The 25,151-nt window shown below is 36.4% G+C and overlaps 1 protein-coding gene across 1 annotated transcript in view; it reads right to left on the bottom strand.

Annotated features, from left to right (window-relative positions):
• The window catches only part of COG5 (component of oligomeric golgi complex 5), a 334,035-nt gene that overhangs the window by 204,866 nt on the left and 104,018 nt on the right, over positions 1-25,151 (bottom strand). The window lies entirely within an intron of this gene.

The raw sequence follows: 25,151 nt of genomic DNA, 5'->3' as shown, positions 1-25,151 counted from the left end.
AGAAATTAGCTTAACCCATTACACGAAAGATGTACTCTGAAAACAAAAGAACACTGAGGAAAGAAATTAGAGATGAAAATAAATGGAAAGACATCCAGGGTTCATTGACTGGAAGAATTAATATTGTTAAGATAGAATTACTCCCCGAAGTAATTTACAGATTTAATGCAATCCCTTTCAAAATCCCCATGTTACATTTGGAGAAATAGAAAAGGTCATCCTAAAATTCATATGGCATCTCAAAGGACCCTGAATAGCCAAAGCAAACCTGGAAAAGAACAAAGTTGGAGGTCTCACACTTTTGGATTTCAAAATTTATTACACAGTACTGGCATAAAGACAGACATACAGACCAGTGGAATCAAACCAAGAGAGCCCAAAATAAACCTTCACATATATGGTCAGATGACTGCTGACAAGAGTGGGGTGCCAAGAGCATTTAGTGAGGAAAAAATAGTCTTTTCAACAAATGGAACTGGGAACACAGAATATCTACATAAAGAAGAATGAAGTTGAGCCTTTATCTTATACCATATACAAAAAAGTTATCTCAAAATGGATTAAAAACCTAAGTGTAAGGGCTAAAACTATAAAGACTCTTAGAAGAAAACACAGGACAAAGCTTCACAACACTGAATAAAGTATTCAGTCTTTAAAAAAGGAAATCACTGTCAATGATTTCTTGGATATGGCTCCAAAAGTAAAAATAGACAAAATTGGACTACATCAAAATTAAAAACTTCTGTGCAAAGGACATAGTTAACAAAGTGAAAAGGCAATCTACAGAATGGGAGAAAATATTTGTAAATCATATAGCTGAAAAGAGGCTACTATTCAAAACATATAAAGAACTCCTATAACTCAACAAAAAAAAAAAACCCAAAACCCCAATTTTAATAATTTAAAAATAGGCAAAGGACTTGAGTAGACATTACTCCAAAGATGATATACAAATGGCCAACTAGCATATGAAACAATGTTCAACATTATTAATCATTAGAGAAATGCAAATCAAAACCACAGTGAGATTATCACCTCACACCTGTTAGGATGGCCACTAACAAAAACCAGAAAGTAACACGTTAAAGAGGATGTGGAGAAACTAGAACCCTGTGCACTGTTGGTTTCTGTAAAATGGTGCTGCTGCTAGGGGACACATTATGGTGGCTCCACAAAAAATTTTACAAAGAATTACCATATGATCTGGCCATCTCATTTCTGGATATATATCCAAAAAAGCAGAAATCAGGATCTTGAAAAGATATTTGCAAACCCACGTTCGCTGCAGCATTATTTACAACAGCCAAGAGATGGAAGCAATCCATACGTCCCTTGGCAAATAAATGGATAAAGGAAATGTGATAAGCAGGAATAAAAGGCACAGCATAGGGAATACAGTCAATGATACCGTAAGCGCGGATGGGGACAGATGGTAGTTGCACTCGTGGTGAGCACAGCATAATGTACAGAGAAGCTGAGTCACTATGCACACCTGAAACTAATATAACATTATGTGCCAAATACATGCAAATAAAAAATTACAATTAAAGAAAAGGGGGGAATGTGGTATGTATATAGAATAGTATTCAGTCTTTAAAAAAGGAAATCCTGTCTTGTGCTACAACACTGATGCAGCTTGAAGACATTATGCTCAGTAGAAGAAGCCAGTTAACAGAAAGACAAGCCACTTACAGGAGGTACCTAAAGTGGTCCAACTCACAGAAAGTAGAATGGATTGTCACACACTGGGCAGAAAAGGAAACGAAGAACTGTTGTTCAATGGGTACAGAATTTTAGTTTTGTACAACACCGTGAACATAGTTAACACTACTATAAATTTAAAAATGATTACAATGCTAAGTTTTATGTTATGTGTTTTTTACCACAATTTAAAAAAACAACAGAAAATAAATATTAGAGAGGATACGGAAAAACTAGAACCTCGGCTCATTGCTGGTAGAAATAAAAAATGGGGCAGCCTCTTTAGAAAACAGTATTACCTCAAAAGATAAACAGAATTTCCATGTGATTCATCAATTCTAGTATATACCCAAAAGATGTGAAAGCAAGGATTTGAACAGATATCTCTACACTCATGTCCACAGTGACATTACTCACAATATTTAAACAGTGGGAGCAACCCAAGTGTCCATCAAGAGATAAATGGATAAAGAAAATGTGGTATGTATGTATAATGGAATATTATTAAGCCTTAAAAAGAAAATTCTGACACATGCAGCAACATGGATGAAACTTGGAAGACATTATACGAAGTGAAATAAGCCAGTCACAAAAGGACAGATATTCTATAATTCCACACATATGTGACACCTGGAATAGTCAAATTCACAGAGACAGGAAGTAGAATGGTAGTCACCAGTGACTGGGAGATGAGAATGGAGAGTTCGTAGTGAATGTGTACAAAGCTTTGGGTTGGGAGAGGAGAAAGTTCCGGAGAGAGATGGTTGTGGTGGCTGCCCAACTATGTAAATATACTTAACATCACAGAACTATACATTTAAAAATGGTTAAAATGACAAATTTTGTTTTGTGTATCTTACTACACACACACATACACAAAACCTTTCTATTTTAAATATTACTATTAAATCAGCATTGGTTAAGTTTTCAAAATACTGTTTAGTTGTGCTTGCAAATGATAGGAAGAAAACTAAATCTGACTTAAGCAAAAGGGAAAAAATGGAATTCAATGGCTCACATAATAAGAAACTCAGAACTGATAATTAAAGAGAGATGAATTATGGGTGCTCAGCAAATATCATCAAGACTCAGTGTGTCCTGTTTAAACATAATAAAAACTTTAGTATTTAATAATTAAAGCAAATAATATGATGTATTTATAATGCATGCTATCTAGTATTATCTTTTCAAAAAAGTGAATGTCCACTTACAATAATACCCGAATTGATTAAAAGAAGACAACCCAAAGACACAATTTATGGTCAAACAGCATGTATCACCCCAAAACTAGAGCACACACCAGGAATCCAAGATTGAATCTCAATTTCACCATTCATAGGCTGTGAAACTGTGGACAAGGAACTTTCTAAGCTTCAGTTTAGTTTGCTCATTTATTAAAAATATACAATGGAATATTATGCAGCCATCAAAAGGAATGAAATCTTGCCATTTGCAACGACGTGGATGGAACTGGAGGGTATTATGCTGAGCAAAATAAGTCAGTCAGAGAAAGACATGTATCATATGATCTCACTGATATAAGGAATTCTTAATCTCAGGAAACAAACTGAGGGTTGCTGGAGTGGTGGGGGGTGGGAGGGATGGGGTGGCTGGGTGATAGACAGTGGGGAGGGTATGTGCTATGGTGAGCGCTGTGAAGTGTGCAAGGCTGTTGAATCACAGAGCTGTACCTCTGAAACAAATACATTATATGTTAAAAAAAGAAGAAGAAGATAGTAGGAAGGGTAAAATGAAGGGGGGTGGGAATTGGAGGGTGAGGGATGAACCATGAGAGACTATGGACTCTGAGAAACAAACTGAGGGTTCTGGGGGGGCGGGGAATGGGTTAGCCTGGTGATGGGTATTAAGGAGGGCACGTACTGAATGGAGCACTGGGTGTTATACGCAAACAATGAATCATGGAACACTACATCAAAACTAATGATGTAATGTATGGTGATTAACATAACAATAAAAAAATAGGGATCACTTCTCTGGATTAGTATGAGTTCCAAATGAGATCATTAAAACTTCTAGCGGCTACAGGATAATTCAGTTTTAGTTCTTCTTCCTGGTGGAAGAATACTATATGCATGTGCTAGTATGGAGCAGAGAGGAAAACAGGGTAGAAAAAGAAAAATAGTAGTTTCCCTTATTAATTAGATACACACACACAATCACACACAAAAAAAGTGAGCAAAATATATTTGTGGCCATTATCATGATGGATGAGCCTAGAACTGCCTTAACAAGATAACTGTCTTACAACACACAATTAGAGAGGAGACTCACCATGCAAACCCTTCATTCAAAGCAGATTTTGATAAGCCGAAGAGAAAACCCAGAGCTAAAGATGAGAAGGCTTTGCCATTAGGGAGGAGAAAAGATTTACCCACAGAAACAGAGGAGTACGAAAGTGCTACCTCATTCTATCTTCCCCAGACTTAGAGCAACCACCTATTCACAATTTTTCCTGGTCTGTTCCATTAACCTTCAACTGAGCAACTGAATGGATCTTAGTGAGAGTTTAGTAGTTAATAAACAGAGCATCACCAGTCAACACACTCATCTTCCAACACCAAACTGTTTTCCTCGGAGACATAAGTGACATAAGAAATTCAACATATCTTATTCCTTCTAGTTACACCCCTTACCCCATCTTCAGGAGCCCATGATGCCTCTAATTCTGAGGCCTTCCAGAATTCCGGGGGGTGGGGGGTTACATGCTTCTTCCTGGCCTCCCCCTCCACAGGCATTTATGTTTCCACTTTCTACACATGACTAAATCAATCACCCCCCATCTGTTTGCTTTCCATATTCCAAAATTCTGTAATTTCTTTCATCTGCCATATCTCTTTGTAATCTTGGATTTATATTTTTTTTAGTTCTTTATTGTCATTTTAGTGAATTTTGAGGCAGAAGCAGAAATAAAGGCATGAATTCAATCCACTATATTTAGCCAGTAATCCAGAGCCTGCATTTTGGTCAAACTAAGTACTAAGTACTCCCCTCTAACCCTAAACTTTTGCACCTTCCCAATTTCCAAACATCCCAAACAAATCCTACCTCTAGTGCTAACTACACATAATAACTTATCTACTTTCCTAAACTGTAAATAATTTATCTATCTTGTGAATTTTCAACGCATATTACTTGTATTTTTTCTGGCATTTACTTAGACCATATGTGCTAAATTTTAATGACTAATGCTCAGAAATCTCCCCCACTGCCCAAAGTTATTCACTTAACTAAAACACTTTAAATTCCATCAATCAGGGATTTATTTAGTAAACTAAGTGAACTTTTAAAATATAAGATACTCCTCAAAATAAGCCCACTTTACACGTTAGTTTAATAAGAGATTTCCTGCTATACCAAACTATGACCCATGAACTGAGTAAATGTGGTATCTGATAAATAAGGAAAGGAAATCTTGCACAATTTCAAGGACTAGATATCTGGCCTCTAAAAACAGAGTAAGCAGGATATAGATCAAAGTGCTATGAATAACCTGCAGGTGTTCCCCCCAAAACCCCAAACTTAATACTTTTATACATGCACTCAAGGTAAACATCAGGCCAAAAGCACATCAACAGTGATCTCCCTTTACTTTAATGTATATGCCGTAGGCTGCATGTTACTTTCTAGAAATATGGTCTCACCTGTTGTTTAAACCAAATTCACCCCTCCCAAATGGCAATAAGGAAAGAGAAAATTATAACATGTAATACGTCACCAAGAGAGAGATGATTTAGAATTAAGGAACATGGGGGTAGATGGTAGGCCCAATGATATGCTCTAACACAGGTGCTTCAGGGAATAAAGTGTAGTGAGATTCTGAAAGCCAGAGAAAGGAACATTAGAAATAGAGGGCAGGACCCAAACACAGGGTTTGGAGAATATTATAATAAAATTGTTGACCTCTCACTATACCTCATCAGTTCCTTAATTCGTACTGCCTAATCTCTTTCCAATTTTGAGAGGATTCTAGTATCTTTAAAAGATGCAGTATCAAGGGTTTTCCTTTGCTGCAGGTCCATGAAAAGGGGATAAGTTATAGTTTTCATATTGTATTACCTTTAAATCAGAAACAAAATGAAAACAAAAAATCTCAGAAAAGACAACCAACACAATAAGAAAATATTTGTCCCAAAAATTCAAACGTCCATCAGATGATGAATAAATGAAATTTGGTATTCATACATGAAATATTATTGGGCAATAAAAAAAGAATGAAATACTGATACATCCTCCCGTATTGATGAACCTGGAAAGAGCCAGTCACAAAAGATCACATACTGTATTATTCTATTTACATGAAAACAGTAGAACAGTGGTTGAATAGGGTGGCATGGTTGGGGTGGGGCAGTGGGGAATAACTGCTAATGGGTACAGAGTTCTTTGGCAGATAATAAACACGTACTAAAATTAAATTGTGGCTACAATTGCACAACTCTCTGAATACACTGAAAAAACATTGAATTGTGCCCTTTAAATGGGCAATTACATGGTATGTTAATTACAGCTTTATTAAAATTACTAAATTTTACTAAATTTACTAAAAATTTACCTCTGGCCAAAATGGTATCTCTAATAAAATAAAGTGCTATCATAAATGTGAAACCTGAAATGTAACTTGCTAGTAAAAACTAAAAATATGATCGACTTTGCTGACAGTTCAAAAATACTTTTTTTGTTAAAAATCATAGTCTTATTTTGTGGTGGATTCAAGACAGTATTTTCCCTCATGTCAATGGGACTTGAAGAATTTATACCAACTGGCATAATTATGTTCCTATCCATCCCATACACCATCTGACATCATGTATCTCATATATTCTTTACTCTTCTAGCATGAAATATATATGAGATCTCTCCGGGAAGCAGGAAGCAGGTGGAATACTGGACTTATAATGTCTATAAGGGTCTACAGATTACATGTAAATTAAATATTTCAGATTGATAACCTTAACAAAAATGTATTAGGGGACCGACTAATTGTTATAAGACATAGCCTGATAGAGCACCAACTCCATACCGTAAATGTAGAAAAATAGGCAACTCATTTATCTCTCTGGTCTTGGTTCTTACTCTTCAAAATGAGGATGACAGATCTGATCTTCATTGCCCCTTCCAGTTCTGTAAGTCGGTAAATTCCATACCACCCGTAGTCTAGCCAACTCTACCACAACCTTCCTAGTCTCAGTAAACTGGCTGGTTGTAGGCCAGCACAGTAAATCATAAAATTTGTATTTCAAACAGAGTCTAAATTATTCAGGTTTATTTTTAAAAGAGTTTAAAGTCCATCTCATCACCACTTTCAGCAATAATAAAGTAAAAAGTCAGCACATAAAGCAGCATGACTATATATGCCTAATGAGGTCATCGAGAACTGGTAGTCTGTCATCTTGGGCACATATATACTATGCTAGCCAGCCTCCCCTAATGAGCTCTGCCAACTGATAACCACAGTCTTCTGCAATGTAATTTATTATTACATCAAGATTTGTCTGTGTGAATCACAGAATATGGCAGGCACCATGATATGTCACATCTGAGATTTGATTCTGAAAGACACTGTGGCTTCTACCTTGCATATCACATGCTCTCATATTCGTTCATTCTCATTCTCTCTCTCTCTCTCCCCCACTTAGTCTGGGAGAAGTTAGCTGCCATGTTGTAAGCAGCCCTGTGAAGAGGCTCTCACTGTGGGACCTGAGGCCAGTCATGTGAGTGAGCTCTGAAGTATGAAGTATCCGACAGCCCCAGTCAAGCCTCCAGACGACTACAGCTTCTGAACAACTTCTCTGTAATCTCACGAGAGATCCTGAGCCAGAGTCACCCCAGCTAAGCTGTTTCAAGCTCTGGATTTCTTTACAACAGTTTGCTATTGCTACAATAAAATTATAAAATTAGTGGCTTGAAACAATAAAATTTACTATCTCACAATTCTATAGGTCCAAAAGGTTCAGCTGGTATTCTCTGCTCTGGGTGTCACAAGCTTGAAATTAAGGTGTTGGCTACCTGCATTACTTTGGAGGCTCTGAGGAAGACTCTGCTTCCAGAGTCGTTCAGGTCTTTGGCAAAACTCAGTTCCATGCAGCTTGTAGGACTAAGGTCCCTGTTTCCTTGCTGGCTGTCAGCTTCTAGAGGCTGCCCACATTCCTTGGTCCTGGCCCCTACTTCCATCTCACACTTTGAATCTCTGTGAACCCCTTCTGCCTCATCTCTGACTCATCTCTTCTGACCTCAGCTGGGAGAGGTTCTCCACTTTTAAGGTCTCATGTACTAGATTGAACCTATAAAGACAATCCAGGATAATCTCCCTATCTCATGGTCTATAATCTTAATCATATTTGCAAAGTTTCTTTTGTTAGATAATGTAACATATTCACAAGTTTTGGGAAACAGAACTTGAACAACTGTAGGGGCTATTCTGCCTACCATACCTTCAGAAACAATGTGATTTATAAATATTTGTGGTTTTAAACTTTTAACTTCCAGGTGTCATTTATTACATGACAACCAACCAAGACACCAAGAGTAAAGGTACTCTGAAATTATTAACCAGTATACAGATATATATAAGGTGTTCAATATATCACATATTTATATACACACATGCACACCTGTCAGGCATCATGCTAAACATTTTTCCATATACTCTCTCATTAAATTCTGTCAATAACCATTTATCATTATCTATAAAATAAAACTCCTAGTAACTGGTAGAGTTTAGATTAAATCCCAGTCATTTCAAATCCAAGCTACACTTACAAAACCTATTTTTCTTTCTCTTTTATAATCTAAAGTTTCAAGTTATAAAATTTCAAATATCAGGTTTTTATTCTAATCATAGTCTTTAAAAATAATTTTCCACAATTAGCTTTATTCTTACTGACTCCCCTCCTCCACAAAACAAGAAATGCTTTAGTAACTATGCTTGACACCTAAAATTACTTCTTCACTGAAAGAGGAACATGGACAATGTGCTTACACCAATGTTCACGTCATCTCAGTGCCTGTGTTTGCTGAGGTCACAAACTACTTTGTGGGGGGGCTTTATCCTAAGACCACTTTTCAATCTCATCCTACCTGAAGTCTCAGCAACATCTAGCAATGTTGACTGCCCCAGCCCTAAAGCACTCTCTTTTCTTTGCTTCCATCACAGCCCTCTAGTGTGCCCTCTAGTCATGGCCTCCCTCGGTCATCTCTGCGGTCTTCTCTTCCCATGTCCATCCTTTACATATCAGTTTCTCAGGGGACAGTCCTATTTCCACTCACTTTGGGGGACCCAACTCCACAGCTCTTCATATTCAATTGCCATGTATACACTGCAACTTTCAGATCTGCATCTTCTTCTCCTGGATTTTAAACACACATAAGCAGTTCCCTATTACATACATACACTTGTGTCCAATAAGCACCTTAAATTCAACATGTCCCCCCACACACTTAAAACAATCATCCCTCACAAAATCATTCCTCCTCAGAGCTATAACTCAATCCTACTATCCACTTAACTTGTCTAGATAGCCCTGTTTCTCTCACCAAATCTCACTGTTTCTATATCCCCTTAAAATGGATCCTATTACTTTGTTCCAATCCTCAATACCCCAATAATTCTTACCACCATCAACCCTTAACAAACTAGGTTTCCCTGTATCTAAAGTTGTGCTCCCAACTTTCCAACCCATTTGACATTGCTGTCAGCATGATCTTTCTAAAATGCAAGTTTGATCATGTTACTTACAGGCTTTTATTGTAGTCATCATTGCTCTCTTGTAAAAGCTCAAATCCTCTAACATGGCTTGCATGATCATTTACTATCTGGCTCCATCACCTAACATTTCCCTGTCTTCTTCCCTTATCTTCCTTACCTCAAACTTCTAGGAAAGGCTGTCTCTTTGATCTGGTATTTTTTCACTGATCTGAACAAGCACCCATCCCCATGATCTGGCTAATGCCTAAATATCGTTCATATCTCAGCGTATTTACTTCCTCCAGAAAGCATTCCCTGATCATCTCCCTCCAGAGTAGTGCCCCTCTTATGATTTCTTAGTACCTCATACTTGACCCTTAGTACTATACTAACTCTGTACCATCAGGGTGTATTTGTCTGACTCCCTTACTAAACTACAGCTCGTTATTTACATTGTTTCCCTAAGCACCTTACATACCATCTGACACGTAGGATGTACTAAATAAATTATTTGTTAAATAACTAACCAAATGATCAGACTTTCTCTAAGGTGATTTTGATTTTATTTAAAATAATCTCTTGAACAACAGTCATGTCTCCACAACATAGAAGAATTATAGCTGTACGTACAAGAGTCAAATCTCCCATGTTAATGTAGTACATTCAAAAGATATAAATGATTGGAATTTCAAGAATTCCCCGGTTTTTAAATGTGACTCTTACGAGAGTTATTCCACATGGTACCATTAATGAAAATCTGAAAAATACAGAGAACCAGTCAGGAGAAGTCTGGGAAAATGGACAGGCCCAGGCTCACACATTAGCTAAATGACTCCCTGAACATCAGCAACACCAACATGTGTTACACACTGTTGTCTCTGCAAATGAACAAATCACTGAAAATCAAGTTATCTTCCAAGACAAGTGAAAAACAGTCAAAAGCTAAAACGTTAACTCATCTAATGTTTTCACAGAGCAATTTCCCCAGGTAACATAAGTCATTGTGAAAATACTTTTACTGGTCTCCTTTCTAAAGCTAGTGAAAACAAATGTATTTTTAACTTAACTGAAATATCTTCATTACATCACATGTTCAAAAAAAGAGCATAATAGCATGGCACAGTTTTGATTCTACTAGTATAAGAGTTCATCTATGATTCAAAGGATTTAAATATTTGATACAGCTATTATGATACCAATAAAGTTCTTTTATTCTAGACTCACCCTCAAATCTAAGCATAATGTCATTTAGGAATATTAAATTATTGTAATATGAAACCTTCCAGGTCATTCAGAGCATCTTTATTCAATTTTGAATAATTTTGAGTTATATTTACATATCTAAAACATCCAATTCAAAACTAATTTTAGAAATTTACTCAAATAGATAAAACACTCATTAATGATGCCATTATATGTCCAACAAAAAGAGGGAGGGAGGGGAAATTCAAGAGTAAAAGACAATTACAAAACTAATCAAACAAGACAAAAGCAAGCAATTTAATCTAAGACACAAAGCCTTGCCAAATTGTAGTATATATGATTGCAAAAGAATAATCAAAGGGGGGGCGCCTGGGTAGCTCAGTTGGTTAAGTGTCCACCTTCGGCTCAGGCCATGATCCCAGAGTCCTGGGATCGAGTCCCGCATCGGGCTCCTTGCTCAGTGGCAAGCCTGCTTCTCCCTCTACCTGCCACTCCGCCTGCTTGTGTGCTGTCAAATAAATAAAATCTTAAAAAAAAAAAAAGAAGAATCGAAGGATAACTGCACCTAACAAAATAAATACTTAACACAGAGCATAAATAACTGCTCCATGATGTAGCCACTTAAGAGAACCTAACATAAATACAGTCCTTGAAAGCTCAAAATGATTTCAAATTTGAATTGAACTCAAAAAAATACATAAAATCTGAAAAGTAAAATCTACAGATGGAAGTCTAGTACTGTGTGTTTTACCTCTGGGAATTGCAGGCTGCACCATGATTCTATTCTTACATTACAAATCTGTTGTGTGGGGAGCGGGGGAGGAATAACTACGTTACAAAAAAAAAAGAATAGAACAAATTGTTGTAAGAACATGTAGTTTTTTAATGTGCCTTTATTCTTTACAAGTAACCTTATTCCTTAAAGTCTATTTTTTATATAAATGGATTCATCTATATTTAAAACACCTAATGCCCTTCATGTTTCTTAGTATGAGAATGATCCAGAAGTCACTGCTACTTGACTTATATTACTGTTTGTTTTCAAAATCCATAATATCACAACAAAAATGAGAAAGAGATTCTTTTGTATTTTTTTCCTTCCCCATCATTAACCAAACACTAATGCAAACCACCACTAAAGAAAGGAAAGAAGAGAGACTGGTTGGGACAGCAGCTGTGTTGAAGCTCAGAAAGGACATGCATTGGCAGATTTGTGAGGTGATGCCTGTGACACAATGTGCCTAGATTTAGTCTGATTCTTGAATTTGAAAAAAAAAAAAAACAAAAAACCAACAACTCCGTACTTGATGTTTTGCCTTTTAGAGAACTATATCCCTCCCAACACAGAGCATTTTTGCTTGAAATGTTCTAATTCATGAGTCTTATTATGTTGTCACTGGAAGAAAATGAAGGAAAACATGGCCAAGATCAACTAACTCATAAGTATGTATCATAAAAATACCTTGTACCTATATATTTTTATTACAGCTTAAAAGGAATTTTCTTCCATTTCCAATTTGAACTCAACTGAAAGTGCTTAAGATAAACTGTTGTGGTGGTGTGGATTTTTTTTCCCTTAAAAATAAACATTTTGAGGGGTCATAAATGCAAAATTTAAAATGGCAGAACAGCAAATAAGCACATGTTGATATAGTACAGTTGGAAGAATAAAGGAAGATAATCCATACGACAGCAAAATGGGACGAGTTGTAAATGAACTTGGAAGAGGACAAAGCAGGAATCCAGAGTGTGCTTAGGCTTAAAGCAAAGGATAGGTAATTATCTTCTCTTGACCCAGTGAAAGGTAGACAAATAACCGAAGATCTAGACAGGCTTTTAGATGGGATACATAGGAAGCAAGAAGTTGACAAAGCTCAAACCTCTATTTTATCAAAGAAGTAAGAAGTAAGGTCTTCTGGTATAAATTAGAAGATAAGGTTGCTTGAACAAAGTTGCAGTGGTTTATGTCACAGGTGATCAAACTAAGGCCTACAGACCAACCATTAAAGCTAAGACTGGTTTTTACATTTTTGAAGAGTCAGAAAAGAAAACAAAGAATAATATGCAATACAGACTGTCTGTGGCCCACAAAGCCTAAAATACTTACTCTCTGGCCCCTTACAGAAAAAGTTTCCCAATTCCTAGTCAATGTAACACCTGTGACAGAAGGGGAAATGACAAAAGACATAAATTTGCAAAGGCATGAATCTGCATAGCTATGTGAGCTTTTCTCTAGCACTGTTATCTTTTTTTGGGGGGGGGGGGGGAGGTAGTAACAGAGGCACTTATGAAAGAAAATTGTCCAGGGTAGATATTTTAAATGCAAAGACTCTAAATTACAGGACACAAAATATCACCAGCCTATTATTAGACTGTAACATAAGAAGACATAAAAAGTAAAACAAAGAGTTTAATCACTTTAAGACAGCAGTAAAAAGAATGCCCCAAGATGGTTCGTGATAAATTACTAAAAGAAATTACAGGATAATTAGTTTTTAGAACAAATTTGGAACTTCTGCTTCCAATGTAATAGAGTAATTGGTACAGGACCTACCCTAGCAACTGGAAAGCTGGACAAACTTTATGCTACTGTTTTCAGATCCTGGACAACAGAATAGCAAGGCTGTGACCCCTAGGAAACAAATGAAGTGAGCTCTAGAATTATCGAGGCTTTCTGCCTAAATACACGTTCCCCTACAACATAAGGGAAAACCCCAGCAAAGCATAACTAATGGTCTACAGATGAGGTCAAGGAACAAATCTGAGTTAAGGAAGGCTGAGGTAACTGGAAAGGGAAGCAGGTCAAAATAATAGAAAAAGGCAAGCTAAGCAGAGGAAGACAACAAAATCCATTTATAGTGTTCAAATACAATGGCCAGTATCCAATCAAAAATTATTAGAGGGGCGCCTGGCTGGCTCAGTGGGTGGAGTGTGCAACTCTGGATCTCAGGGGTTTTAAGTTCGAGCCCTGTGTTGGATGTAGAGATTACCTTTTTAAAAATCTAAAAAAAAAAAAATTAGAAACATCAAGCTGCAAAAAGATGACAGAATTAAGAGACAAAGACCGTAAAATATCTATTATAACTATGAATACAAAGTTAAAGAAAACATGAACACAATGAAAAAAGAAATGGAAACTATAAAAATTGATCACATAAAATCTCTAGAGCTGAAAAACACAGTATTTGAACTGAAAAAGTCACTGGAAGTGCTCAAAGCAGATCAGCCACTACAAAAGAAAAGATCAAAGAACCTGAAATGAGAGCTACCCAAAACCACCCAAACTGAAACTACAAAAAAAATAAATGAACACAGCATCAGTGGTACATGTGACAATACCAGGATTCTAAAATATATGTTATCAAAGTCCCAAAGGAGAGGAAAGATGTGAGAAAGAAAAAGTATTTGAAAAACGAATTTTTTTTCAAATTTGATAAGAAAGCCAAAAACCAAGAACACATAACAGCAGCCGTAGCAGCCGCCCAGACCCAAGAATCTATGTGAGCCCCAAGCAAGGGAGGAAGGGAAACACAAAGAAAACACACCAAAGCACATCACAGTGAAATTATGGACAGAATGAAATAAAAAGAAAATCTGGAAAGGGGACAGAGGAAAATGATACATTACATAACAAAGAACAAAAGTTAAGAATGACTATACTCCTCATCACAAACTACACATTCCACAAAACAACAAAATAATTTCTAAATGATCAAAGAAAAAAATAGTTCTCTACATTACGTGAAAATAAGTCAAACCATGAGAGACTACAGACTCTGAGAAACAAACCTTGAGTTCTAGAGGGGAGGGGGGTGGGGGACGGGTCAGCCTGGTGACAGGTATTAAAGAGGGCACGTACTGAATGGAGCACTGGGTGTTATATGTAAACAATGAATCATGGAACACTACATCAAAAACTAATGATGTAACGTATGGTGATTTACTTAACATAACAAAAAAAATAAAAAACAAAAACAAATGGAAAATAAGTCAAAAACGACAAAAGGAACACATTTTTACCAACAGCAGAAAGAAATTATTGCCAGAAAGCCTGCACTACAAAAAAAGTCAAAGCTCTTCAAATCAAAGGAAAATACCAGAATCTCTGATGTATTAAAAAAAAAAAAAAAAAAGAAGTGTCAGAAAGTGTAAATACAGTTGATCCTTGAACATAGATTTGAACTGTGTAGATCCACTTATACAGATTGTTTTTGTAAATACAGTACTGTAAATGTACTTCCTTGAGCTTACTTGAAGAATACAGTATACAACACATTGAGCATACAAAATATGCGTTAACTGATTGTGCATGTTATCATTAAGGCTTCCAGTCAACAATAGGCTATTAGTAGTTACATTGTGGGGGAGTTAAAAGTTATACACAGATTTTCAATTGCATGGGGGTCAGCATCCCAACCCCCATGTTGTTTACAGGTCAACTATATAAGCATAAATATAAATTTTTTTCTTAAGAATTTACTTAAAAGATGATTGTTTAAAACAAAAAGTAACAGTTATGAAGTTTGTGAAGCAAAAGTAAACATTTCTAAAAAACAGCACAAAAGATGGAAGAGGGACAAAGGAAGTGATATGATAATAAGGATCTAACATTATATATGATGTGATCTATAATTTATAAATAGACTGTGATAAGTTAAACATGTATATCATAAAACCTAAAACAACCACTAAAATAAGAAAACTAAAAAAATACAGGTAACGAGTCAGACTACTTATTGCTCCATTTTATTTATTCGTTACTAAAAATCCAAACAAAATGGAATAGTAAAAATTACTCCATCCAAAAGAAGTTAGAAAAGGAAGGAAAAAATGAGCAAATAACACACGGAACAAACAAAACAAATGTCAAGTGGGGGTGCCTGGGTGGCTCAGTCGTTAAGCGTCTGCCTTCAGCTCAGGTCATGATCCCAGAGTCCTGGGATCAAGCCCCGCATCGGGCTCCCTGCTCCTCGGGAAGCCTATTCTCCCACTCCCCCTGCTTGTGTTCCTTCTCTGTCTCTGTCAAATAAATAAATAAAATCTTAAAAAAAAAAGTCAAATGGAGGGCCTAAATCTAATGATATGGAAAATAATACTGACTGTAAATGCTCTGTACTCCAATTAAAAGATAGAAATCAGAATAGGGAAAAAAAAGCCAAAACAAATTATTACCATCTGCAAAAACATACCCTTAAAACAAAGATACAGAAGAGTTAAAAACAAAAGACTGAGAAAATATGTATGATGTAAACCACAAAACAAACTTGTAGTAGCTACACTGAAATCAGACAAAGCAGACATCAGAACAAGAATATTAGGGTTAAAGACATACATTTCATAATACTCTTAAAGTTACATGATTGTACATGTCCAGTAAAAATAGATGATGTAAAAACTGGAAAAAATCAAAGGAGAAATAGACCAATCCAGAATTATAGTGAAACTTTACAACTCCTCTTTCAATAAAAAGTTACTTTCAGTAAAAAGCTAGTACAACAAACATAAAATCAGGAAGGCTAGAGAAGATGGGACCAATGTTATCAATCAACTTGACCTATTTAACACTTAAGAAACACTATGCCCAACAATGGGAGAAAACACATTATTTTCAAATATGGAACATTCACCAAAACAGACTGTATTTTGGGCCATTAAACAAACCTAAATACATTTTTTAAAACTGTAATTTTACCAATTATGTTCTCTTAATGGAATTAAATGTGAAATAAATAATAAAAAAATCAGTAAAATTACCAAATATTTGGAAATTGAAAAAATTTTTTAAATAACCCAGGTGTCAGCAAAGAAATACAACGGAAATTAAAAAGCATACTAAAATGAGTGATACACATAACTGAATTTGTGAGACGTAGGTAAAACTGTACTGAGCACACATTAGATAAAAAGAGATTAAAGTCTATTAAAGATACTTTCACCAAAGTAGCAGAGGGAAGAAAATACTAAAGGTAAGAGCAGAAATCAATAAAATAGAAATAATAAGAAAAACATTGTTCACTAAGAACAGTGAAACCAAATGTTGGTTATTTGAAAAGATTAATAAAATTAATATACCTTTAGGCAAACTGAAAAAAAAGAAGATACAAATATCCAATATCAGTAATGAAAGGGAGATACAGTACCAATCCTACGGATACTAAAATATAATGAGAAACTGTTAAAAACAAATGGATGCTAATAAATTTGACAAATTAAATGATATAAACAAGTTATTCAACTTTATCATCAAAACAGACACAATAGAAACTCTGAATCCATCATCTATTAAATTATTTGAATTTATAACTACAAGATTTAAATAACATAAAACCTCCTGGGCTCGAGTATTTTCTCTTTTGAATTTACCAGACATTTAATGAAGGACTGGTTTCCATCTTACACAGATTTTTTTAAACTAAAAAAAGAAAAAACATTTTTCAATTCACTTTACAAATCCAACACTGTCCTCATTCTAAAACCAGACAAAAACATTACAATAAAAGAAAATGGCAGATCAGTATCTCTCATGAATATACAGACAAAAGACTTTACCAAAATATTTGCAAATAAAATCATGTAATATCTTATTGGGTATTCTACCATGACCAAGTGGGTCATGACATTAACTTATTATCATGGTAAATAGCTGCCAGGACAGCTGAGGTTATAGGGCAACCAACAACTCAAACTCTAAGGAATAACAGGTGCCTCGAAGAACATATAGGACATGAGCACCCTTAGGAAAACAATACTAGGTACCAGTAAAAGTAAGTCAGCTAAAGCTGTTAATGAACTGCTAGAGACTGAATGTGTGCTAGCAAGAGATATATAACCTATGGAGGCCACAAACAAAAAAGGGAAGGCGTTACGTATACAAATGTTCTTCAAAAATCTCACCAGGTGGCGCGCGCGCGCACACACACACACACACACACACACACACACACACACACACACACAGACACACACACACAGGTTAGGTGAAGAGGAAAAGGCTAGGGAAAGCACCCCTCCTGGCATGTGAGTGGTGAGAGTAGCAGCCACTGAGAGCAACGCATAAAGTCCAGCCTGGATCCTTTCCACCATCTCTAATGCAAGGGGGGGAAAAGGCCTGAAACCACTGAAGGAAGTGCAACAAATCCTATCACTCTCTGGACACTGTTGAAAACCCATTAGAGCTAGGGAAAGGAAACAGCAAAACAAAACAAAACAAAACCTATACCTCTGGGGGAGAAAAAAAAGAGTTAGTCCTACAAGTGGAAGTAGGGAAGGGACATTGAGAAGTCCCCTTTCCAAAAACCCAGGACACAGTGGTTGCCCAATCTATTATGATGGATAAGTTGCTATATCCAAAACAGTAACAGATCTGGGTAGAAATGGCAGCAATCCGGGAAGTACAGCCTTGAGTAAGCCAAAGTGACTGACAGCCACAATTTGTTTCCATAGTTTGCAACCCCAAAGACAGATATTTTTGATCTGTTGATCTTCCAAGTGGCACACCTGAAGGCCGGGCTACTGGAAACAGCCCAAGAAGCCCAAGAGTCCTTAAGAACACCTACAATGTTCATCAAGGGGTGTATCAGTCAGAGCTATGAGAACAGAGTCGAGTGATGACATCCACTCTGTCTTCTGTAGCTGGTACTGGTTGAAAAGCTGCAGCAGCAAAATGGATACCATCAGCTTATATCTGGGCTGAACTATAAGTGAACCAGGCCAAGGTATCTATAGGAACTTCTGTGAATCAAGGGCCCCACTAAGCCAGGGTCTTTGCTTTAAGAAGTGAGAGATGCTATTTCAGGAGTAAGAGATAAGGTTCTCCCAAAAGGGGTCACTTCCACCCCTTCATGCAACACCAAGATGACACTAAGGCCAGGCTGGCTGCATCACTGAACAAACCATTTTCATTTGATCAGTGAAATTTCTTGGGTCCATTTCTTGTTAATTGTTAAGTCTGAATTAACCTACCCTCAAAATGGCAATATTATGCCAGAGAGTTGCAAGGAGTCTATGGGTCAGGTGTGTAGTTTTAAAGAGACCTGAGCAGTACGCCTTTTCAAAAGAGGTGCACTTGGTAGCTGGGTCAGGCAGGTGGCACTGCTGTACTAAGAAATGGCCTGAGTACCTTAGCAGCCCTGTGTCTTTAACTAAAGCTGTGACTTTTCTTTTCTGTCCTCTAGGGATAATCCACTGTTTGTGCTGGATCACTCAGGGAGGGGACATGCAGCATCCCACGAATGGAAGAATCTCCTGTGAACTCATAAGCATTCACAGTGTAAGCATGTAGAAGTAAAAATGGCAATACCAAATATACATTTGGCAGAGGAAGCCAGAACAACAGTATATTGAACAGGCCCTGAGACTCCACCCACACTCTAGCTTTTCTTGAATTTGACTGTTTCCCCCCTGCAGGAACATAGACCAAGGAATTTAACACATACACAAAAGGGACTATAGCCATCGCTGCCAGGAGAAGACATTATTTTCTGACCAGGAGCATGGGGAGCACATGGTAGTGGGGTAGTGGGGGAGGCTAGCTAGCCTGCAGAGGAAGATTAAAGTGGTGGGAGGCTTTTCTTCTGCTTGACTCCTCACCCCAGGGTCCGTGCCACTTCCTCCCGCATGCCTCCCAGTTCCTGCAAGAGCCTGGGCATCCTTAATTTGCCCTGTACACACTGCCATAGCTCCACCATGCAGCCCTCAGAGCCTTCAGCCTCCCTTGCCATCTCGTGTGCTTTTTCCCCATAGGACCAGGTAGAATGGTGCTTGGGCACCCTATCCAACAGAACTGTAAAAGCTTGAATTCTCCCCATCCCTGAAGTTCTGTACCATACCAGGCTTTACCTTAAGCAGCTGAGATTAAAGGGAAAGAGAGGAATCAGAGGACACAAAGAGTAGCTCTGCACCGATAAGCAAGACTTACATATATGTTCAAACTGCCTACTTGAATTCAACAAATAAAGTAATAATGTATTCAGTCTACCCATCCTCATTGCTGACACCTTTTATTTTAGTCTGGGGACCCCTTGATTCAGCAGCTACAGCCAATACTGCCTTTTGCCTAGGGCCCAGAGGCTTACGGCCTTATTGACGTAATAACATTCTTTCTTTCTCTAGCCTAGCGAGTGAGCATCAATCAAAGCATCATTCAGGAAGCTCTGTTCTACCTCTCACTGCTTAGCCTCTAAATATTCATTAACGGGTAAGTCAGCAGGAGATCTACTAGCTTCCCACTTCAACAAGAGCATTTGCTATTGGATCTCATATCCCCTAAACTGGCCCACAAGGGCACTTGTCTTTTTTCTTGCAGGAAGCCATGTTTCTGTCAACATCATGACCTTATTCCAAAACTGTCAAAATTCATGAAGGGTCTAGGATTTTACTCTACTTGCAAGCTATGAAGCTAGTCTGTTCTTGTCATGGATGCTGGCAGAAGACATACGATGCCTGGGACACAAAGAAAGTACCTTAATACCCATGACACAGCAAGCAGTAAGAGGATCAGGTCAGTGACAGTTCACATTCCCATTCAAATTCCCTTGGCAGAGGGGCCTAGGTGAATACTCTGTATACAGTGGATTTGCATTACAGCCAAACAACACTGAGCTTAGAAAATTTACCATTTTTATAACAAGCAGAAGCAAGTCTGCTCTTTATCTGGGGAGTCATTACTGCATACCTCCGGGTTGCTACCTTTAAATGTAACCCTGAGAACTGGACCAGATAAAAAACAGTCAGGTCTTTGCAATCCTGGTATACCAAGCAATACCCAGCATACTCCAGGACATTCAGGAATGCTCAGGATTCTTGGCAGGGTGCTTTTCCCAATACACTCCTATCAAATCTAATAACAGAAGTCCTAAGCGGGACAATAACACAAGAAAGTTACACGTGGTTCAAGAATAAGTCAACGGTCTCTATTTACAGAAGATATTAATTACCTGTACAGAATATACAATGGATTTCATTTTATTTATTTTTTATTTATTCATTTGAGACACACACACTCAGACAGTGCGCGAGACAGCATGAGCAGGGGGAGAGGCAGAGGGAGAGGGAGAAGCAGGCTCCCTGCTGAGTCAGGAGCCCGATGTGGGGCTCAATCCCAGGACCCTGGGATCATGACCTGAGCCAAAGGCAGACATTTAAACATCTGAGCCACCCAGGCGCCCCATGGATTTCATTTTTAAAAAATCCCCAGGGGCGCCTGGGTGGCTCAGTCATTAAGCGTCTGCCTCCGGCTCATGGGTTCGAGCCCCACATCGGGCTCCCTGCTCCACGGGAAGCCTGCTTCTCTCTCTCCCACTCCCCCTGCTTGTGTTCCCTCTCTCGCTGTGTCTCTCTCTGTCAAATAAATAAAATCTAAAAAATAAAAAAATCCCCAAAATTAATATATGAGTTTAGTAAAGTTGCAGGATACGTCAATAAAAAAGAAAATACCCTATTTCTATATACAAAAAGTTAAAAATTGGAATTTTGTTTCAAAAAATTAGGTACTACTTCAATAGCACTAAGGAAGTGAAATAATTAGGTGCAAATCTAACAAAATACGTGCAGGATCCATAAACTAAATACTATAGAACACTGACAAAATAAATCAAAGATCTAAAAATAATAAACACCATGTCCATAAATTGAAAGACTCAATATTGTTTAAGCAGTCGATTCTCCCCCAAATTGATCCTTAAGTCGTCTGCATTATCAATCAAAATCACAGCAGTACTTTTTGTAGATAGTATATCCCTAAATAGGGACTAGAAGTAGCAGTAACTAAAGATATATTGCTGTATTTTAATAGCACAAAGTCACCAGTGAGCAGAGACTTTAACTATTATCAGTAAACTGTGAAAATGTATCCATTTTCCTAAACAGGTGCCCTAAGTAGTACCTAACAGACCACCAGTTCATTCATGACCATTCCACATCTCCCACTAGATCACAGGACTCATTAACAGCATAGACAAGAGGATTTGCCATAGCTTTGTAAAATATATTATCTAGTTCATTGACTGACTTGGTTTCAGGACACAGAAATGAATGTGATTCTGCAAAATAAACTACAAAGGAGAATTATACAAAGAAAATGAAGCAACAGAAAAGCAAGAAGAGAAGCCAATAAGGAAAAGAGGCACAAACATGACTGTGTAATTCTTTGATATAAATATAAGAGAAAAACATTAACAAAAAGCATCCATAATATTTAAGAATGTAAAGAGGAATATAAGTCAGTGAAAACAGAAACCCAAAAAACTGAGAGCAGGGGTGTTAATAACTTAGACAAGGCCCCCGAAACAGCATGGCAACATTAGGACAACAAATTAAAAAGTAGTAATAGTCACAGGGTCCAAAATCTAGGTTTGGATGAGAAAATGTAAAGGAAAGCCATGTATTTATTTTTATAATACATATGATGCTGGTAAATGACTTAAAAATACAGAGTATAAAAAATAAAAATGAAAAATTTTAAATGTCCAACTTAGGTGAAGCAGGAAGGCTGGGGAGGAACATTTTGTGGAGTTTTCTGTTAAAAGTGTACAATTCTTATGCATGTACTTTATCTAATTATAATCAGTTTTCAATTATTCTCACACCAATAATGAATCACCAACATTGTTGACTCTACTACCTTGGCTACTCCCCACTTGGTGAAGGTTTCAGCAGATGGTCCATTTCTATTTTTCTGGTAAAACATTTGTTAAGAAAGAAATTTAAAGTTGAGAAGCCAAATGAAATTTCTGAATTGCCTTTAAACCGAAATAATCCTTTCTTCATTGGGCTTTAGTATCAGAGATAGGTGAGAGTTAGCTATGTCAAGTATTCATTGAAAAAGCACCCTTGAAGCAATACAATTTAAAAAGTGGATTTTTCAGCAATTAGAAACTGCTTTTGCACATATATTTTACAAACTGTTTCAAAGCACTTTTCAGTAGTGGCTAATTACAATATTTCACAAAGTTGAATTTTTTTTTTACTTAGAAACTCAGAATCATCAAAAAAGTAGCATCAGAATCAGACACAAGCTGGATTAAGAATGACCTGATATCAACAGTGCAATGTAAAAGTGAACAATAAATTACTCTCTCACATCCATGGCTGTTCAAACTTATAGGAACAAATATATACAATTAAAAATCGAAGACTCCCATATCAAAAATGTTAGGAATTGAAATTCCTATGCAGTCAAAATACTTATAACAACAACAAAAAAAACAGAACTCCGTGAAAGGATTTTAATGGAGATATTTGGGGGCTTAGATTCATATCTACTGCTTAGTTATCATGTGCAAGCTAAAACTGTTTTTCTAGGTTATTAATTAGCTAATTAATAATTAACCTATAAAATTATTTTATAACATAAAATCTGGTCTTAAGTCACCAGTTGTTCAAAATTAGTATCCTATATAAATACAAAATATATTAAATGCACAAGTGTAAAAATCTGTTACTATGGAAATAAGAATCTTTGTAAATTCTGACATGTAATTTGACACTAAATTTTTCATTAAAATATAATCTAATTCTGAATCCAGTGGTTTAGATATTTTCATCTCTGTTAAAAACAAAACAAAGGAAGTTAGGATTATCCTGCTAAGAAATCACTAAACCAATTCGTGGTTTTTAAAAGGAAAACTATACTAAATGTTGTGTGCAATAAAAATCATTATTGTTTGTGATATCTTGTATATCCTTAATCACAAGTCACTTATTTGCACAGGGAAAAACGAGCAATGTCCAAATCTGAGCTTTTTTGCTGCCATTATTTCTTAGAGAGATAGAATTTGTTTTTTCAAAATAGTCTGAGTATAACTTGGAAACACTGTATTACAGAGAGCTAAAGAAAACACAGAAATAAACTTCAACAAAAAGAATCAAAGCTATATTGTGTCCCAAAGAATGCCTGATTTGCCAAAAGTCATATAACTAATAAGCAGTGACTGAACCCAGATCATCCAATTTTAAGTCCCAAGTATCTTCAGAATTTTCCAGAGAGGGGGCCAACTATGGGGTGATGGCGAAGGGGGGAGGAGATTCCAGAGTTCCAACACTGGCTCTGCTACTAACTTACCTAGACTTCTTCAAGTCATTAAACTTCTTTGTGCCTTGGTTGCCTCTACTCCACAGGGATATTTTGATGATAAACGTAAGCATACTTGAGCTCTTTGGCAGAAAAGCACTCTGTGATTTCACTACGTTAATGATTTCTTGTCCCCACCACAAGTTTTAATTGAAGCTAATATCTTTTTTCCAATTTTAGTTTGAAGCTCTGGTTTTAGTCTAAACCTTAAAATAACATTGTGTGTGAGTGTGCTTGCACACTATCTTTCAACATGGTTGGCATTCTAACAACATCCTTTTCTGCAACCTTCAAAATGCATGAAAAGTAGCACAACAACATTTTAATTTTTAGCATTACCAAAGCTGTGCATAAAATTTTAGGAATTCACAACAAAATTTTCCACCACATCACTCTCAACTTCTATACAAATGTAATTCAAAACTCATATACTACTCAGCCAGCCCCCTGTGAAGCTAAAACACTACTAGAAGATTACAAAAATGTATGCTGCTTTTTAAAATTATAAAGGAACAATTCCAGTTACAAATTAAAAATTTAGCATACATTTTTTAAAATGAATATTAATATTCCTAAAATAATGGAAATAAGTGATCAATATTATAATAATTCAGTCATTTGCAAGTTCTTCTAGTTTGTCAACAGAATCCAGCCACTTCATATATTTAGATCTAAAAAAGCATTTTCTTCAATACTGAGTAGGTAAACAAAGTTAATAGAAATTTAATTTTAAAGTAATATTTTAAGTTAATTACTTCTACTTGTTTTTCTCTTGACAACCTATCTATCTTAAAATAATTTAGCCTTATATAACTTATGAAGACACATAACTACTAACTTCCTTTTTCCTTTACTGATATGTTTACCCAATAACATTAGCATATAGCTACATATAATATTTAAGGTACAGCAATCCATTAAAAGTGCCCAGGTTAAAAACAGAAATAGCCAGTTGAAATAAAATACTGTGGCAAATGATCAGTATATATCCACTAAATAAAAGAGTTATCAAAGGTGAAGATGGAGAAGTGATCTGAAAGGAAAGCACATGATTAATCTTTATACATTGAGACTATGTTAATAGTAATAGAATTTTAAAAAACATTTTAGAGTAGAACCACCTTGGAACAATTTCATTAATATTCTGAATGAATGAATGAATGAATGAATGAATGGAATGAATGAACACCTGAATGAATCCTGCAGTCATAACAAGGTTTACCACCTTGAGATGCTCACAACAATTTGAAATACACAGAGAAGACGACTTGAATACAAACAAACTAGTTGAAATTCAATGTGGTTCACAGTAAAGATGCAGTGGCTTTCTATTTGTAGAACAAAGAATCTCAACCAAAAACATATATTACAACTAAAATGTTCTCGAGCGCAATCATCTAGGCTTCATAAAGAATATACACTTTTTACCGTGTAATTCTTTCTTGCCCCCTTCCACCCTACTGCATTTTTTGTTTG

This window comes from Callorhinus ursinus, unplaced genomic scaffold (assembly GCF_003265705.2).
Source record: "Callorhinus ursinus isolate GAN/ISIS: 27379988/994484 unplaced genomic scaffold, GSC_fseal_2.0 scaffold12, whole genome shotgun sequence".
Lineage (NCBI taxonomy): Eukaryota > Metazoa > Chordata > Mammalia > Carnivora > Otariidae > Callorhinus > Callorhinus ursinus.
Note: the sequence above shows the minus strand (reverse complement) of the source record. Positions and strands in the feature narration are given on the sequence as shown.